A 15,312-nucleotide genomic window follows, 5' to 3' on the forward strand; every position below is an offset into this window, starting at 1 on the left:
GAACTTAACTTCTCTAATCACATGAAGAAAAGTGAAGTAGGCAATACTAACTATATTGCCTTTCCATGAGAATCAGGGACTCGGGTGCATGTTACTGTGATGTTCTAATGGTGATTTCCTATTTCCCTTATTCCCTGCATGCTTATTAACTGGAGTTCTGTAAGAAACAGTTGCCCTTTCTTTCTTATTTATTTAATCTTTTTACAGGTTTCTTTTCTTCCTTCCTTCCTTCCTTCTCCCTCTTTTTCTTTCTTTCTTTCTCTTTCTTTCTTTCTTTCTTTCTTTCTTTCTTTCTTTCTTTCTTTCTTTCTTTCTTTCTTTCTTTCTTTCTTTCTTTCCCTCTCTCTCTCTCTCTCTCTCTTTCTTTCTTTCTGTCTTTCAATAGCACCTCCTTCCTTTATGATACCAGAAAAGACTCCCAGGCTCATCCCATGTTTTCCTTGTTTCAACATGGAATCAAGCACTTGTCCAGGAAACCCTGGTTTCTTTTATTGTAGAATGGTATTTCAAAACCAAGATCTAGGTACTAGATTGCTACTGGGATTTTCCCACTGCTTCTGGGACTTGTAAGCAGCCTTGGCTAGGAGCGATAGATAAATAGACAGACATATTGATCTATTTATCTATATAACTCATACATACATACAAACCTATATTTATTTCTGTTTCTATCCATCTGTATACATATGTACAAAATCATGAGTTTACTCTGAGACCTCGCACTGCAACACAGCACAGTTGGGTTCTTTATAGCATAGCATTACCTTTTGCTTATTTGTAACTTCTCTTCCTTCTCTGACAATGAGAGATCTGGCCCTCCTTATCATAATTGTTGTAAGATACTTCCAAACTTTTTCTCAAAATGGCTGTAACATTTTGCATTCCCATCAGCAGTGTCTGAGAGTTTTAGTTTCTCTTGAATACACCTCGCCACATGATACTGCAGAGTTTAAAATTTTAGCCATTGTAATAGGTATATAGTAGTATATCCTTGGTTTTAATCTGTACTGTCCTGATGACTGATGATACTGAACATCTCTTATACTTATTTGACATCCATATATCTTCTCTGGTGAGGTGTCCATTTTTAAAAAATTGATATTTTTGTTTTCTTTGTTTTTTATGTTGAATTAAGACAGTTTTTTATATATTCTGGACAAAAGTCTTTTACTGGATATGTGATTTGCAAATATTTTCTCCCCATCTGTGGCTCTTTTTGTTTTTTTAGCAGTGCCTTTCATAGAGCAAAAAAAATTTTTTTAAAGATTTTATTTTTTATTTGAGAGAGAGCACAAACAGGGTGGTGGTGGGAGAGGGAGAAGCAGGCTCCCCACTGAGCAGGGAGCCTGATGCAAGGCTCAACCCCAGGACCCCAGGATCATGACCTGAGTCAAAGACAGACACTTACCCAACTGAGTCACCCAGGTGCCCCTTTAGAACAAAAATTTTTAATTTTGATAAAATCCATTTTCTTTTATGTAATATGTTTTTGGATTCATAGTCAAAAACTTCGCCAAACCCAAGTTTTGCAGATTTTTCTCTCAGTTTTTTCCTTTAGAACATCTATAGCTTTATATTTTCCATTCAGTCTATGATTAATTTTTAGTTAATTTTTTAAAAAATGATTTATTTATTTTAAAGAGAGAGAGAAAGCGCATGCATGGGCGGAGGGAGTGGCAGAGGGAGAGGGAGAGAGAAAATCTTAAGCAGGCTCCCTGCTGAGCACGGAGCCCAACAGGGGCTCCATTCCAGAACCCTGAGATCATGACCTGAGCCAAAATCAAGAGTTCAACCAACTGAGCCACCCAGGTGCCCCAATTTTTAATTTTTTATAAAGTATGAGGTATTTGTTGAGATTTTTTTTTGACTGAACAAAAATTAAAATTTTCATTTATTAAGATGGAGATTTTGAATAGACAACTGAGTTGGGTATTCAAGTCTGAAGTTCAAAGGGAAGACAGAGATAAGAGATACAGATTTCAGAAAATTTAGTGCTATTTCTCTGATGTTATTTCCCCCTCCATTTTTCTCTACTCTTTCTGAAATTCCTATTTATCAGATTTTTAACCTCTTAGGTTGAGCTTCTTATTCTCTATCTTTGCTTTCATGTGTCCAATTTCTTACCTCGTGAGGGCTTCAATTCTCTGAGGGATTTCCTTGACTCTCATTTCTCCATTTATTTGTTTACTTATATTTTGTTAGCATAGTTTAACTTTTCAAGTTCTTTGTTTTTTATTGCTCCTTTTTCTATAATATTCAGCTCTGGGTTTATCAATTCAAGATTTTCTTGTATTTCTCCAAAGATATTAATTGGTATCTTTAAGGTTTTCCCCTGTTATTTATCTTTCTTTGAGATTTGAGTGAATTGAGTGTGTGTGTGTGTGTGTGTGTGTGTGTGTGTGTGTGTGTGTTGTGTTTAGAGAACTTTCTTCATGTGTCTAATGATCCTTGATTGCCATGGTTATGAATAAATTGTTAAAAATCTTTTAGAAGCTATTATAGACTTAATTCTGTTCTCCCCAAATTCATATGTTGAAATTCTAATACCCAGTATCTCAGAATGTGACAGTATTTGGAAATAGAGTCTTTGAAGAGGTAATTAAAGATGGGTGCCTTGGTGTCTCAGTCAGTTAAGCATCTGCCTTCAGCTCAAATCATGATCCCAGGGTCCTGGGATGGAGCTCCGCATTGAGCTCCCTGCTCAGTGGGGAGCCTGCTTCTCCGTCTCCCTCTGCCTGCCACTTCCCCTGCTCCCCCTGCTTGTGCTCTCTCTCTCTCCATCAAATAAATAAATAAAATCTTTTTTAAAAAAAGAGGTAATTAAGGTAAAATGAGGCCATATGGGTAGGCCCTCATCCTGTATGGCTGGTGTCCTCAAGAGGAGATTAAGACCCCCAGCAGAGGGAGATCATGTGAAGACAAAGGGAGAAGACAATGATCTACAAGCCAAGGAGAGAGATCTCAGAAGATACCAACCCTGCTGACACCTTGGTCTCAGACTTCTAGGACTCCAGGAAAACAATCTGCTACTATGTAAGCCACCCAGGCTGTGGTATGTGGTTATGGCAGCCCTGGCAAACTAATACAGAAGCTGTCAGACATAAGGCTGTCATCCCTTAGGGTTATTTGCTAGAGAACTGGCTGTTTCACTGATGCAAATCTCTTTCCCTACCCAAAACACATACACACAATTGCAGTACGTGGTAGTCATTCCAGTATCTCTAGGGATGAATCCTTCAACTTCCACCTGGAGGTAGACACCTAATTAAGTTTGATGGTCCAGTTACTCAGGATGCAAATTTTTCACTTGACTACCCCTTTTACTATCTTACACCTCACTGCCACCTTCTGCTGTGTTTGGTGCTTCTGAACAAAAGTCTTCCCTTTCACTTTCTTCTTCTTCTTCCTTTTTTTTTTTTTTTAAGATTTTATTTATTTATTTGACAGAGAGAGACACAGTGAGAGAGAGAAGACAAGCAGTGGGAGAGGGAGAAGCAGGCTTCCCGCTGAGCAGGGAGCCTGATGTGGGGCTCGATCCCAGGACCCTGGGATCATGACCTGAGCCGAAGACAGATGCTTACCGACTGAGCCACCCAGGCGCCCCTCTTTTTCTTTTTTTTTTTTTAAATAGGCTCCACACCCAGCATGGAGCCCTGCATGGGGATCAAACTCATGGCAGTGAGATTAAGACCTGAGCTGAGATCAGGAGTCAGAGGCTTAACCCCTTTCACTTTCATTGGAGATTAGAATCTGGCTGTCAGTTGTGGGGAGTGGAGCACTGGGCTGCTGGCATCTCTGCATGGGGATGGGGGAAGGTGGTATATGAGTGCACATCTGGAATTTCAAGCCACCCATGCACTTTTATTTTTTTTTTTTTTTGCTTTAAGCCTTACCCCTGGCTGTAGTTGCTCCTGAGTTCTCCGGGGCAAATATGTCCACTTCTCATGGGTTTTCCCCTTGGGTATGAATTTAGGATTTAAGCTTATTCTTCACCACATCAGTTGCCACTCCACCATCTGCTTAACATCTTCCCAATATGTGAACAAGCCTCCCGTTTTCCTCACTGGGTTATGCCTTTTTTATACCTTTACTACTACTTTGTTGGAGGAGATAAAGGAATGTGCTCAATCCATCATTTGTAGCTGTCCAGGCAACATTTGGAAAAAGGAGGAGAATAAGGTGATTGTAAAAATACATTTTTTTCTCATTAGAAATCAGAGCTGATAATGACAATAAAATTCTAAAGACTTTTAAAAGTTGCTTTTATAACCAGTAGAAAGTAAAGTTAGGTCCGTGGACTGAGTTAGCTGCAGTTGTTTCCTCACCTGTAAAATAACAGAATAAGACCTGTTCCTGGTTGCTTCCCCACACCAAGTGGTTATTAGAATCAGCTGGGGTGCTTGTTTGTAATCCAGATTCCTCGGCCACAGGGCCCAAGATCCAGATTCCTCCATAGCTCTGGGTGGAAAGCATGGGGACTGATAATGTCTTGGGGCTCCTGACACTTGGATATCCTCTGAGTCTGTGAGTTTCATTTCTATTGCTTGATTTTCTTTTTAGCTGGAAACTGTTTTATGAATGGCAAATATTCTAAATATTCAGACAATCGTAGGGGCCCTTGGGTGGTCAGTCAGTTAAGCGACTACCTTCTGTTCAGGTCATGATCTCAGGGTCCTGGGATCGAGCCCCGCATCGGGCTCCCTGCTCAACCAGGAGTCTGCTTCTCCCTCTGCCCCTCACCCAGCTCATGCTTTCTCTCTGACTCTCTCAATCTCTCTTGCTCTCAAATAAATAAATAAAACCTTTTTAAAAATTAAAAAAAATAAATATTTGGACAATTGTAGATCCATTAAGAGATTTAAACTGAACATCAATATTACACAAAAATAGGCCACAGATTAACAAGTGGAAGCATATAGTTGGTAGGTAGCTGGGAGGGGTAAGGTGGGTGTTATGAGTGGATGATATGTGATTTGGGAAAAAAATGTCAAAATATATTTTTATATTCAGAAAGCAAAATGCCTTTTTCACATAATAATTTGGAACATTAAAAGCTATTGTTTTTTCTTATTTGACATGATGCACAGGAAGTAGGATGACTTTTCTGCACACACAAAACTCACTGGTCAGAGTGGAAGTCAGAGGTGGGAGGAATGGTGTCATGAGATTTTCAGGCTTATCCAAAGGGGTCATGGGCTTAAAAAGGTTGCAAAGCACTGCAGTAGTGAAATGGATTGGTTTCCGAAGAAAAGTGAGAAAAGAAAACCATTAACTCCAACTGTCACTCTTCCAACTGAAGATTGAAACCACTTGGGAACAAATTTTGAGTGAGGTTTACAGTCATAAACAACATTGGTGTTTTTGAGGTTTGCTTGTGAATCGCCATTTAGCGGTACCACATGCTTCCTAGAGATGTGATTAATTGTCATATTTTAAAGCTTTCAAACGTGTTAAGTTGCCTGTTACATGGGGCTAACTTATTGAAAGGTTTCTATTCGCTTAGATTTAGTGGATTTATGTGTTGCATTTTGGCTTAGTGGACAGAAGATTCAAGAGACTGGAATTTCCATTCTACTTTCACAATGATGATGTATAAACTGGAACAAGTCACTGAGTATTTTATTTGTAAGTCGTTGGATAAAATATGCTGCATGCAAGGGTGACCTGGCTCAAAATTTGTCACCCGTGGACTGCCAATGTTCATTTGGCTGATTGACAGACTTGGCCAACTAGGTAAGTTTCTTCCTCCTCCCTCCTTCTTTATATTGAAGATAAATGAGGGCATGAAATCCAAAGTGCTAGTTACTTGTTATAGTGATAGTAGTCATGGTAGTAATGGTAGGGGTAGTCTTACTATATACATCCCTCCTTAATGTCAGAGGGGAAATGAATGAAGGAGACCAGAACATTCAATCTTGTATTAAAGGCAGTGGGTCTAGAGAAAAGAAAGCTGATTTTGAGCCCTAATTCTGCCAGCTCTCTGAACTTGGTCAGGATGGCTTAAGCTCTCTCAGCTTCAGTTTCTTTGTTTATAAAATTGAGATCACAATAGCTATCTGATGGCATTGCTTTGAGAACTAAAAGAAATAATATTTTTAAGAATGAGGACTGTGCCTGGCATTTTGTCCAAAAGATGATGGAAACAACTGTAAATTTTTAAGTAAAAGAATGATACAATTAGGTTTATGTTTTAGTAAATGTGAAGGATCAGTAGGGGGCACATAAAACTGGAAAATGAGATTTGAAGCAGGAAAACATGTGAAAAAGTTCTAATACAGCTGAAAAATTACATGATCTTAAATAAACCAGAAGAAGTGCCGAGAATCAGATATCCTTGAGTGATGGCAGTGAGGCCCAGTCTCATTCGTCTTTGTGCCCCTGGCACTGAGCACGATGCCTGGCCTACAGTTGGGGCTGAGAAAATATTTTACTTGATGGTGGAATTGCCTCAATTTGATTCAATGTCATCAAAAAAGGTAATAAGATGAGAAAATCTGTGATTCTAACTGATGTGTTTTTTTCATGTTTCCACTTTCCCCCAACTCTCTCCCTCCTTCCAATTTGGGGAGCTAAGCATTTTGTCTTCTGTCCTTGGGAAAGAGGCTCCATGGGAGAAAGTAGACTTTAAAAATGTTGTAAAGTTAACAAGTGATCATTGTTTCAAAAAAGCTTCATCCCATTTGGAAGAATATATGATGAATCAGAGTATCTCCTTCACAGAAATAAACAAAAATTCCTTACCCTGAATGAGGGAGAGAAGCAGAGGGGGCGTGATGAGACCTGGTGGCTTTCTAGGGCAATGGGGGTGAACCGAGGATTGAGGAAACTGGATAAGCTTGAGGAGACCCAAGCTCTGTCACTGGGTAGTGTCCGGGGTGTGAGTGGCAAGAGGCAAGTTCCAGCCTAATGAGGCAACCTGACTGTTGTCTGGGTGGTGTGAGCCTCATGGAGTTCCTTGTATAAGAGCATGGCATTGCAACAGCAGGTGAGTCTAGGACCAGAAAAATGCAAGTTTTCCACAGATCACAGCAGCGCCCTACAGTGGAATTTTCCCACACAGAGGTGTGACTCAGAGGAGAATCAGGGTCTTAAAGAGGTCTTAATGATGGGAATGACAGGGTAGGGCAGGAGGGTGCTATACTGGCCTGCCAATGACCAATGACTGAGGTCGAAGGGAACCAGGACCTCTGAGGGAATGATAGTGTAGATACCCACTGACAATCAGATAGTCTCTCCCATTCCAACCTGATACCTTGACCCTATGAGTCCTGTAAACCTAGTAGCCCCCAGAGTTCTGATGCAACCCTGGGCAAGCCAAGGAGTCTAAATTTGAATTAACTCAAATTATGTCTTTACCATCCAGGAGTATGGGGACTCACAATATAAATTGAGTTAAGTTATAAAAATACAAAGGAAAGTTCTTGGGCACCTCATTTTGTCAACTGACATTCCAACTCCCTATATGAATAAATTTTTGGACATATTAGCAGAAGTACAATAGGCATTGATTTGAAGTTGCTGCATGAACATATTCTATGTGGCACAGATCAGAACACACCTGAGGTACAGGTTTAATCTAGGACCCAATTTTCAAGAGTATTGCCAAATTGGATGGAAAGAGAATAAAAATCATGCAATATGAAAAATCATACAAAGATCTGGGATCCTTAGCTGGGACTCTAGCAGTTTTCTAGTATTCAGAGAACAGTGAAGACTAAGGCTGGAATTCCTGCAACATTTATGTAACACCGACTATCTTCCAGGTACTCTCTCAAGTCCTTCACAAAAGTTAGCTTTCAGTTCTTACAAAAGAACTTACAAAGCAATAAGTACTATTTTTATCCCCATTTACCAGGTGGAAAAATGGAGATGCAAAGAGGGGACATAATTTGCCCAAGTTTATAACAGATGATGAGTGACGGAGCCAGGATTCGAACTTAGCTCTGCTCTGGGGTTCATGGCCTCACTTCACTCACTGTCATGTTCTAATTAGTGTGACAAAGAACTTTATTTACAGTCAGAAAGGAGCATGGGCCACAGGAGCAGTGACTTCACTGAAAGTGGGTTAGGCAGGTGTCATGGTTGGTATCAAGAGACTGAGGTCTCTGATTCTGAACTTCTAGGAGGCCATTATTTCCTTGAGATTTTACTGGTTAATTAAATTTTTTTAAAATTTGGTTTGAAATAAGCTTTTTCTCCCTTAAGTGGCATGTGAGACTTACACAACAAAAAGCAATAAAAATCTAGCTCAGGTGATATAGCTCTATTGAAAAATAGCAGACTTTTGTAAGTGAAAATATTCATGTAGTTACAGAGCTAATTGAGGATGACTTGGTGAAATTATTTTCAGATTCTCCCATACTTAAAAAAATCTTTTTGTGGGGGGTGACTTTATCTCCTGATTGTTGATTCTGTTGGCTAAATTTCTTGGGGTTAGTTTTTCCTACATGTTTTGGAATTTTGGTTTGAGAGCTCATCTTGTGGGGGAGGGGATCCTCCACCCATTCCCACTTCTATCTGCATTCACTTCTGTCTAACATACCTGAGATTATCATGGTCAATTTAGTCTTCCACCTCATTAATGGGAATGTGACATTGGGAATGTCACACTTGGTAGTCCATGAAGATCTGTCCCTTAGGAATATCAAGAGTTTACAGTACTTCTGGAATGCATTCAGAAAGTGGATGAGTACGATGAAATGAATGCAGACTCCAACTTGCTTTATGTATACACAGACCTTTCCAAACATGCAACTACATAAAATTCAAGAAAGGATTATATTGTTTTAGACTGAAAGTTATCAACAGTGGTTTACCATCTTGGAAAATCAAATTACTGACAGTCTAAACACTTAGGCTTTTGAGTTGCCAATACCTTACACTCCATTAATCTTGCTTCTGTAGCTGTCTCGTTCACTGTGATAGCTACACAGAGTTGCAAATATCTAACAACTTCCTTACACCTTTCAGTGTGACTGTGACCAGGCATTTACATATTGAAATTATAAATTTCTTTCCTTCTATTTATTCTTTATATTAAAGTTTGTCTTATATTAATTTTTAAAAATCTATATGTAGGTAGGTTAATTTATTATAAATTTCATTTGGGACAGAACAGAAGGCATTACAAAATATTTATTATAAAATGGAGGTTTGAGGATTTAAAGAGCTTTCATTTTGTTTTGAGTTTCTATCATCCCCAAAACCTCAAAATGAAACCAAGCCCAAACCTCTAAATTATAAAACCAGGGCTTTCTTGAATCTTGACTCAGGTTTACTAAAAGAATATATGACACTTCACGAAAGTTGGTAGGAGGTAAGGTTTCCAGGGAGGGCAGTGTGAAGCAAATATCAGGTTTAGGAAAAACCAATATCAGGTTTAGAAAATTTTACTTTCTCAGAATATTTGCAGAAACTTTCAACTTAGACAGCATGTGCTGAAGAGCAAATTAAATAAGCAAGTGCTATGGCAAGCCTGCAGTATTCATACACATTTCTGTTGGAGTATTTGTGTATTTTTTTCCCCTTCTCTAATTCCCTTACCTGGATGAGTTGATATCAGAGGATACATTTTAGCTTCAAGACAGGGGAGATCAGAAAAACAGATGACCTTCTTTTCTTAAACTCAGCATTGCTTTCCATTGACTCAGTAGAAGTTCATTGCCTTTACTCTATTTTCCTCCTTGAAATACCTTTTCTCTCTTTATCTCCACTCTTTCAAGTCCTATATTATACATTGCAAGAATAAATGGGCAAAAATGCCTAGTGAAAAAAGGGAAGCAAAGTTTAACGAGTGAAGAGTTATCTTGCCAAATAATAAAATGTATTATAAGGCTATACTTAATAAAACAGCATGTTAAAGTACAAGAATAGGTACAAATAAAAGAGATATTACAGAAATAGACTCTATCAAAAGCTGTTATGATAAAAATGATATCAGAAATGAGTAGAGAAAGATTATTACATAAAGGGTGAGTACGCAATAGATAAAACTTGAGAGAAAGATAGATTCTTACTATATGTCATGCATCGAAATAAATCTAACAGAATTTAAAAGTTTTATTTAATGTAAAAAATAGCAGAAAATATGGATGATTAGTGTCATGATCTCAGAGAGGGAAATAACTCTATATGAAAAAGCAGAAAGCAAGCCAATGGAGGAAATCACAAAGGAATAGATGAATCAAATTAACTACTTTAAATTTTGTTTTCATTTGTAATAACAGTAATGCCTGCTTTATTAGTACTTACTCTATGCTAATGAAATGGTCTCCAGGCCCTATGAATGTGTGCCTCCAACAGGAGCACATGTGCTGCTTACAGGTGTCCAGGTTGTGTCCCATACAAGGGCACGACAACTAAGAGAGGGACATTCACATTGTAGACACATTTATTATTTTGATCTATTTTTATATTTTTATTATGGCATTTTTTAGGTTTCAAAGATAGGCTTATTTGTATATTCATTATAACAGTTCCCTAACCGAGTAAAATATCTTTTCGCAATAGAGTACATAGATACCATTTTGCTTTGACTCATGAAGGAATGAGTTTAACAAACAAAATACTTTGTTGATGTAACAATAAACAATGCTTCTAATACTGGAAGCTACCTTTCACAAATTTCATGAGCTCATCAGAAAATATCTTAGAATGAAAAGGAAAAAATTCCCTGGTGGTAAAATGTAGCTAAATTTTGTGTCTCATTTTGTAGTTAACAGTATTGTCATTTGTTTATTTTTACTAAAATGATATTGCAGAGTTTCCATTTAAGCCTAATAATATTTTCATCTGACATGAATCACTATAGAATGAGTAATATTTATTTACCATTACCACATAATGATCTAATTATATCAGAGCCATTATTATGCTGTGAAAATTTTATCATAAATTTTAATTGCTGTTAAAGCTCAATGGCTCATTAAATGAAAAAATTTTAAAATATTACACATTCTAAAGTAAATGTATAAAATGATTACATTATTTCTGCCCAGATACTCAAAACATAAGAAAACAGTGTATCATGATCAGAGAAACAGAAAATGAGAACCATACAAAAAATGAAAAAGAAATTATTTGCATCAGATCATTGAATGCCAGGGGGAAGAAAGAAAAGGAAATGACTGGTCTCAGAAGAATCTAGCACAGACTTCACAGGGGACAAGTGGTGAATTTACTATTTCTATGTCAATAAGAATGGATGAATTCCTTTAAAAAAATGAGAACCCATCTAGAATCCATTAAATGAAATACATTTTCTGTTGATCCCATTAAAGTCCTTGTATTTGACTATTAAAAGCAGAACCCCCTTGTTGAGATTATCCATCTCAAATAGGACAAGTTTATCTTCCAGAGGAAAGCACAGATAGGAAGTTTTTGGAAACTTCTCACATAAGAATTCTGGCAAATGTTGAAAAAAATTGTAACTCCTGTTACTTTTTTTTTAAGCTGAAAGAATTATTTCTAAAAATACATATATTATTTTATAAATCCCTTAAGAAAAAAACCCAACTGAACAAAGAGAATGGGGGCACAGAATGACAGATTTTGTCACATAATTGTCATAAAAAATGAATAGAATGAAATGCACCACATTTTATTAAGTGTTTAAAGTTAAAAACTTTTGAAAAAAGTAATTATTGATGCTATAGGAAATAAACTATTTGAAGATAAGAAACTATTAATGTGCCAATAGTAAATGTATACTATAAATAATTATATATTTAGCAAAAACATTTGAGCATTCAGAGAATAATCTACACAACTGAATGACACTGGAAATCTCTTTCATTTAGTAGAAACCACAGCAAAATTGGATAACATTATGACGGACACTTACGTATAATACAAACATCAACAACAAATAACAATATTGCACATTATGTAGGGATGAAATACAAAACTGAAAATCAAGATTATAGCAGATGGAATTAACAAGATTATTTAATAAGGTGAACAATGCTAATTATTATTCAATCATTTTAGATAACAACCAGTGGTGTGCTGATAAACTGTCCTAAAAAAGAAAAAAAAAGGGTGCCCGGGTGGCTCAGTCATTAAGCATCTGCCTTTGGCTCAGGTCGTGGTCCCAGGGTCCTGGGATCGAGTCCCACATCAGGCTTCCTGCTCAGCGGGAAGCCTGCTTCTCCCTCTCCCACTTCCCCTGCTTGTGTTCCCTCTCTTGCTGTTCTCTCTCTCTCTGTCAAATAAATAAAATACTTTTTAAAAAAGAAAAAAGCCCTGATTTGTGGCATTTGCCGATTTCAGTGGTGCAAACACTCCTAATAAGGCTGATTTCAAGCTCCTAATAATTTAACAACTGGCTCACAAAATTCCTGAATATTTAATGGTAGGCTTTCACCAGCGGGTGCAAGCTGGCTCCTACATACCACATACACATACAATCAAAGCCATGTAGAACAGATGATAATCGTTGATAGATCTGTGAATTTAAAAATGCAAATCTTGTTATTTCTACATGCGGCTAGTTGGGGCAGTTCTGTCCAGTAGGTGACATAAGTAAGGAACAATTATATATGTATTTTTAGTAGACCAGTTACAAGAGAAAATCTGAAAATCTAAAATCTGGGTATAATAATAGCATAAATGTGCAAGGAAAACAACAAATTGCAGCAGATGATGTTTGAAAGTGATAGAACATCCTGTATTCTGCTTTCTGTGCATTTTTTAAGCTGGGAGGAAATGAGACAGCAAAACTCTGATAACTCTGAATAGCTTTTTATATGGCACAAACTATACAACTACTTTTTAGCCTCAATAAAAATTAAAGAGTATTGGACACACATTTACCAAATATAAGTATTTAGCCATTGTTGCATTTGTAATAGGAAATGCAGTTGGCAACATTATGTTACTAAAAACACAAGTAGAAGAAGGGAGATTTGGTGGGCGGTGGGTTTTGAAATAGGTGACAGGGATGAAGGAGGGCACTTGTCATGAGGAGCACCAGGTAATGTATGGAACTGTTGAATCACTATATTGTTCACCTGAAACTAATATAACATGGTATGTTAGCCGTACTGAAATTAAAATTAAAACTTGATTTAAAAATTTAAACATTTTTTAAAATTAAAAAATATCCAACAATAAAAATAAAAACAGAAATAGAGGCAGGTTAAAAACTCTTAGAATTTTTTGATGGCACTAGTAAAGAAAAGAAACCAAAGAATACTTGAAAAAACATCAAAAGTTGTATGTATTTGTTTAGCTCAAATTTATCATATTTTAAAAAGTATTAATGTTGTAAGCAAAATGTTGCAGAAAATGAAATTCAAGACTTGAATAATACCCTTCAAACGTCATCAAAGAGATTAAAAAATTTTGAAATTATGATTGTGATTTTTATGAAAAATACATTATTGTTGTTAAAGAAATTGCAATCTCTGGATATAGATATGAATCTCAAAACCTCCAAACAAAAAGACCAAGTTTGACTGGAAATCCCGCAATCAACCCACCTCTGTCAAAAACCAAAATTTCCAAGCGAAGAATTTTGTTTTCTGAATCAGATACAATAATATTACCATTAAGGAAAGTTTTAGTTTTTATTTTATTTTATTTTATTTTTTTCTTTTCTTTCTTTCTTTTTTATTTTTATTAAGTTCAGTTAGCCAACATATAATACATCATTAGTTTTTGATGTAGTGTTATTTATGATAAAAACTCTCAAAAAATAAAAGGAAAGTTTTATGACGCCAAGAAAATACTATGCCTATTTTGATGCTCTAGATAACACCATTTGCTGAAATATGAAGAAAATGAAATACTATAACTACACAAAAAGTTATAATTGATATCTGATGACTATAACAGCGAATGTGATATTTATGGGTCACAAGTACTTGAGAAACTAAAATCTTTAAGCTGCTTTCTAAAATCTACATAGATTTCCTCTGAAATATTACAATTTCAATATTGAAATGCTTACAGCAATAACTTACTGAATACATTTTCAAATATTCTGATAGCTCTGAGGTTATAAGTAACCTCCAATTTCAGTTGCCAGTGGCGAATATAATTTCAAAATTAAAACGTACTTAAAACTACTTAAGGTCTGTAATATCTGAAGAAAAGTAGCAAGTAAATCAGAGATGACTTCCATGGAAAATGGGATGCTAGATCAGGTAAGCACTGAAATTATCATAAAGAGTTCATTTCCATAAAACAACTATTAAAATATATTAATAATAAAAATATTAAAAATACATATTCTGACTGTGCTGTTTGTAACTATTTTGATTAAATTTTTCATTTTCTATTATTTTATGTTCAACAATCTTATTTTTGTAATTTCTACAAAATATTTTTTATTTTGTAGAAATAAACTATAACTAATAAAAGTTTTACTTAAAGAAACATTTCTAATTTGCCCATTGTGTAAGCCAGCAGTATTCTTGATTAAATATATTTATTTGCACATGGTAGTGTATGTCTATACATAAAAATTATACAAATATACATTTTAAATGTGACAAAAATGAAATTGGAAATTACTGTATTTTGTGTTTTATTATATTTATTTCTGTATTTTTACTAATGTATTTTACTTATGCCCTAAAATGTTTATAAGTAATATTTTCTTAATAGCACCATGATTAAATATGTTTCACTAAAATAACGCTTTATTTTGAAAGAGTATCCAAAGGACTGTTTCTTTTTCCTTTTTTTTTAAGATTTTATTTTTAAGTAGTCTCTGTACCCGACATGGGGATCCAACTCACAACCCTGAGATCAGGAGTCTCATGCTCTTCCCACTGAGCCAGCCAGGCACCCCCAAAAGACTGTTTCTTGTGTTTATTTCAATATCAATTTTTAATGGCTGTCACAGCTGAAAATATTCCCTCAGAAAGATGTTAAGTAAGAAACTTCAGTACAAACGTTAAGCTCAGTGTATGTCATTAAGCTTAGGGGAAAAGATTTAAGTAGTGAATGAATATCATATGAATTTTGACATCTGAAAAAATTATAGAAATTTGCCTTTACATATTAGATTACATGTAGACCATTTTGCCAATCATAGTGACTCTATGCTACCATTAGCTATCCAAATAAAATGTACAAATGGGATGTAAATCTATATCTGTATATCAAACAGTTTTCTTAGTAATTTTAATTGTTCTGGCCAATCTCTTGGCAGATCTGATGAGCTTTTAAGGTAAGTAACAAGAAGTAGAGTGTCAGCCCCAGTTCATTTATGTTTGCATTGATAATAGTGTATTCAGTCCACATTTATTTGCAGGAAACCTCTAGACACTTGTGTGTATTTGAAGGGTAGTTTTTTAAAAATTT

At 35.8% G+C, this 15,312-nt stretch overlaps 1 non-coding gene across 1 annotated transcript; it reads right to left on the bottom strand.

Annotated features, from left to right (window-relative positions):
- Positions 1–14,719: 14,719 nt before the first annotated feature.
- TRNAR-CCU (transfer RNA arginine (anticodon CCU)) lies at positions 14,720–14,792 on the bottom strand. Its single transcript has one exon. It is a non-coding gene; the product is annotated as a tRNA-Arg (tRNA).
- Positions 14,793–15,312: the final 520 nt, after the last annotated feature.

Source organism: Callorhinus ursinus, unplaced genomic scaffold, assembly GCF_003265705.2.
Source record: "Callorhinus ursinus isolate GAN/ISIS: 27379988/994484 unplaced genomic scaffold, GSC_fseal_2.0 scaffold1, whole genome shotgun sequence".
Taxonomy (NCBI): Eukaryota; Metazoa; Chordata; class Mammalia; order Carnivora; family Otariidae; genus Callorhinus; species Callorhinus ursinus.